The sequence below is a fragment of the Piliocolobus tephrosceles genome, chromosome 12 (assembly GCF_002776525.5).
Source record: "Piliocolobus tephrosceles isolate RC106 chromosome 12, ASM277652v3, whole genome shotgun sequence".
NCBI lineage: Eukaryota > Metazoa > Chordata > Mammalia > Primates > Cercopithecidae > Piliocolobus > Piliocolobus tephrosceles.
The window spans coordinates 123,337,099-123,342,093 of NC_045445.1; the positions used below are offsets into that span (position 1 = coordinate 123,337,099).

At 37.0% G+C, this 4,995-nt stretch overlaps 1 protein-coding gene across 3 annotated transcripts in view; it reads right to left on the minus strand.

Annotated features, from left to right (window-relative positions):
- POLA1 (DNA polymerase alpha 1, catalytic subunit) overlaps nucleotides 1–4,995 on the minus strand; it is a 324,710-nt gene that overhangs the window by 132,455 nt on the left and 187,260 nt on the right. The gene's annotated exons all lie outside the window — the stretch shown is intronic.

Here is a 4,995-nt window from a genome sequence, read left to right on the forward strand (position 1 = left end):
AAAAAAAAAAAAAAAAAAAAAAAACCACGTGAGATGTTCTTTCTTTTTCTTAAGAGAAACACCCTTCCTCACTCAAGTACATCAAAACTTGCCAACAAAAACTTCTACTACAGGCAGAATGTAAACCAATGTGTTTTAGTTCATTAGGAAAGACCATTACCTAAGTAAAGAATGCACCACATACATGTATAACCTTCCCAATAGCTGAGTGACTATTGGCTAGTTACTTAATTGCTGTGCTGTTCCTTCTCTGTAAAATGGATACCACAGTACTTACTGTATAGGGTTGTTGTAATGATGGAACACATTTACAGTGTCTAGGACTATATATATGATATAAAAGAAACACTTAATAAGAACCCTCTTCTCACCTTCCTTCTTCAGTTACTCTCCCTTGCTGATCTTGTTTGAATTTTCTCATAGTGATGTGATAAGAATATGCCTAAGACCTTAAATCAGCATTACGTTTGTTATAAAAACATTATCTGTTAAACAAAGGAGACAAGACTTTCAAGTGGGGTCAAACAAAGTTCAGCTGTTTATACTAAGGAACCAAGGTCTGTGGGCTTTCGTGCTACATGTATTGCCACAGAGGCGTAAGTATAAGGCAAATGTTAGGGTGAGGTGCTGGGTATAAAGGTGAACAAGGTATGCTGCTGCTCCCCTGTCTCATGGTGTTCTCATCTGCGGAGCCCCCAGTAGGGACCTGACTATCTGTAGGTCTTGGAGCATTTTGAGACATGGCAACTTCTGAACTGGTCTTGAAAAATGAGTGGAAGTTTGGTAGGTAGAGAAGGCAGAAAAGACAACTTACACAGAAAGAACAATGTATGTCAAAGAATGAAGGCCAGAAAGAGCTGAGCTATGCTGTGTTATCATTAATAAAGGAATCAATAACATGCATCACCCCGTATTCTATTTCTAGACTGAACAACTTGTTGGTCTTTTCCCCTTAGATAAGAGCAGTATATACATGAGTGTTGATTCATTATGTCAGGTACTTTAGTCTGCCACTTAGTAATGTTTCCATGTGGTGTTAATCCAAAGCTGAGGGATGCCCTCACTTGCTGCGGTGCTGTTTGACCTCATTCCTCAGAATAGGCTTTTCTTCGAAGTAGCTATAACAAAACTGAGGGGAAAGCACCAAGAATCAGTTCTTCTGGCTCCATTTAAGACTATCACAAAAAGGCAAAGTGTATAGATCGTTATGACTAAAAAAATTATGCTACCTTTAAAGAATGTAAAATTCATCTAGTCAATACACCCACAGTAAGCATTATTCCTACCTTCATTCAAGGCTAAACTATTTTAAAATTTAATATGAGCTTTTCAGGTAGAGGGAGGGTCTCAATGAGTCCTTAATGAAACTTGTAATATATGCCCAGAATTACATTAAATATTGTGAAGAACAGGCAAAAGGGCCCCAGGTACAGTTTCAGGAAATTACAATCTAAATAGGAAAGCAAGGTCCACAGAGACTATAAAAGCAATTCAGTATGGCTTGGCTTTAAGAACCAAGTTGTGTGGTACCAACTACAAATGCTAACAATACAGAGAAGGGATACGTTAGCGTCTGAGATAAACTACTACTACCACAGCAAAAGATCATGAACCAGATAATCAGTGGTTCGGAGTCACAGGCAGCTGTTTGTTTTAATTTTGAGAGTGTATTACAACATCTTCTTGATTTAAAGAGACATTTATATTCACATTTTAATATTTCTGAAACTCAGATGCATTTATAATGGACACGTACAGCTTAATAATGTACTTTAGTTTCCTCCAAAAAAGCTGTTAAGTCAAGAGTGCAGCTCACAATCAGCTCCTTAGAATTAAAGAAACAAGATACCGGCTGGGCAGAGTGGCTCACGCCTGTAATCCCAGCACTTTGGGAGGCCAAGGCGGGCAGATCACGAGGTCAGGAGATCGAGACCATCCTGGCTAACACGGTGAAACCCCGTCTCTACTAAAAATACAAAAAATTAGCCAAGTGTGGTGGCACACGCCTGTAGTTCCAGCTACACGGGAGGATGACTGCTTGAACCCGGGAGACGGAGGTTGCAGTGAGCCAAGATTGCACCACTGCACTCCCGCCTAGGCAACACAGCAAGACTCCGTCTCAAAAAAAAAGAGAGAGAAACAAGATACTTCAGTTTAGTCTGTTCTAGGCATGGGAGATATAGTGGGGAAAAGTGGAGCTGACAGCAAGAACAGGTATTAAATTTTAAATGTAGCCTATAAACATTAAAGGTAAGACTAGTTGTTTCTTGAAGTACCCATTTAGGTATATTAATAAAGGAAACAAACCATACAGGACTGGACCACTCCTTTATCATTCATTGGGTTGGTTACTTTAAATTTGATAACTGAGGCTTTATATGCTTTGGAATATGTAGTTAGTTAATGTTGCCAACCATAGTTGTAATTCATCCAATTCTAAACAAAACTAAAAAAATAAGCAGACAGGTAACAACTATCATGTTTTGAGACAAGAAATTATTCAATTCCAAAATATAACCTGGATATTAAAATTATTTAATTTTTAAAATATAATATTCAAAAACTATAGAGTTCTTTTCAGATGTTTTTGAAATTTGATTCTGTCAATTTACTACGACTTCACAACTCACTGGGGTAGCTGCCAACCACGGACATGCTAAGTTATCATCTCACCTGTTTTTAAAGCAAACACCTAACTCTATCTCTGACAGAGGTACTAACTAAATGTCCTTTCAAATCATATAGAAAACAGATAATATAATTTGTCTAGACTTCCTACCAGTTATAATTAACATTAAAGAGGTCTTTTTTCCTTTGTCACCTCTCTATTCAGCGCTTATTTGGGTTTGTTTGTACTTACTATCTGTTAATCTCCCTTTACAAATGACAACAATAACTAGTGCTATTATGCATGGAAATTAAACATGCTGATAACTGTGTGAAGGGAACTGGGGCTGAAAAAAATATTAGAAGCCTGTAACTCTTTATGCTTCTTGTTTTATTTTGATAATTAAGCTTTTGGTCATGGTGTATTTTAAACAAAACTCTTCTATGTAGGAAATAGGCCCTAATCATATTAAATATATGCTTTGCTTCAATTCAATTTTGTAAAGTACATTTTATTTAACCCTTTGTTCCCCCAACAAATGCCAACCAGCTAGCTAAATCTAACCTTCAAGAAAAATTTGTGCTGTTAAAAAATAAATATAGGCTGGGCATGGTGACTTATGCCTGTAATCCCAGCACTTTGGGAGGCTGAGGCAGGTGGACTGCTTGAGCTCAGGAGTTCAAGACGAGCATTGACAACATGGCAAAACCCTGTCTCTACCAAAAATACAAAAATTAACTGGGAGTGGTGGCACGCACCTACGGTCACAGCTACGCGGGAGGCTGAGGTGGGAAGATGGCTGAAGCCCAGGAAGTCAAGGTTGCAGTGAGCCGTAATTATGTCACAGCACTCCAGTCAGGGTGACAGAGTGAGATCCTGTCTCAAAAAAAATTTTTGTTTTAAATAAAAATAAATAACTATAACAGGTATTTGAAAATATTCCATGATGCAAATCTTATAAGATCTCACATTGAATTTTGTCTCTTAAGAGTGACAAACAAAGCATATGAAAATAATAATATTGTGTAAGTTCACTTTGATTTATCACTCACAAAGACAAAACTTAACTTACTTTCATTTCTCACTTTCAGAAATAACATATAGCCTGTACAGCCCAAGGCTACGTTGACAAGTCAATGGAAGACGACATTTTTAATAAAAGTATAGTTCCTTGGAACTACTAGTTATTTGGAACTACCCAACCTATAAAAAGATTTGGATTTTAATAAAAACCTCTAGAATCACTTTAAGGATGTCTGCTATCCAAATATGTCATTTTATTATGTAATGCCACTTACAAATTATCATAACCAACAGCAATAAGGTCAATAAATTTTCAGTTGCCTGGCTTAGCCACATTTATAAATAGAAAATTCAAAAGAGGTGAAGTCAGCCTGTCCAATAGCAAAACAAAATACGCCAAGCTCTATCACTTGTTGCTTTAATCTCAGCATCACTAATTCCTTAAAATCATTGTGTATGAAATTGTGCCAAATGCTGATTGGTTCTGATGACTAAATTATATTTCTGAGGCCTCAACTAAAATGGCTTCTGTCTGCACATGTTAAAAAGGGATCAATTTCCACTTGTAACTGAGGCATTCCTAGTAGTTGCACCTTAAACACAAACTGTTATTCATTTGTGTACATTTGTATTTTTAGAAGGCTACACACACAGAAATCATCTAGATCTGAAATTGTGGAGCATAGGAGGCCCTCAAAAATATCTTTTGAAGAAACTATCAACAGAGTAAACAGACAACTCACAGAATGGGAGAAAAGATTTGCAAACTATGCATTTGACAAAGGTCTAACCCAGAATCTACAAGGAACTTAAACAACTCAACACGTGAAAACCAAATAACCCCATTAAAAAGTGAGCAAAGGATATGAACAGATACTTCTCAAAAGACATATAAGCAGCCAACAAGTATACGAAAAAATGCTTAACATCACTAATCATCAGAGAGATGCAAATCAAAACCACAATAGGATACCATCTCACACTAGTCAGAATGGCTATTATTAAAAAGACAAAAAATAACAGATGCTGGCAAGGCTGCAGAGAAATGGGAACGCTTATACACTGTTGGTGGGAATGTAAATTAGTCCAGCCACTGTGGTAAGCAGTTTGGAGATTTCTCAAAGAACTTAAAAAAGAGCTACCATTCGACCCAGGAACTGCATTACTGAGTATATACCCAAAGGAAAATAAACTGTTTTACAAAAAAGACACATGCACTCATATGTTCATTGCAGCACTATTCACGATAGAAAAAACATGGAATCAATCTAGGTGCCCAACAACAGTGGACTGGATAAACAAAATGTGATTGATACACACACACACACACACACACACACACACACACACACACACACACACAC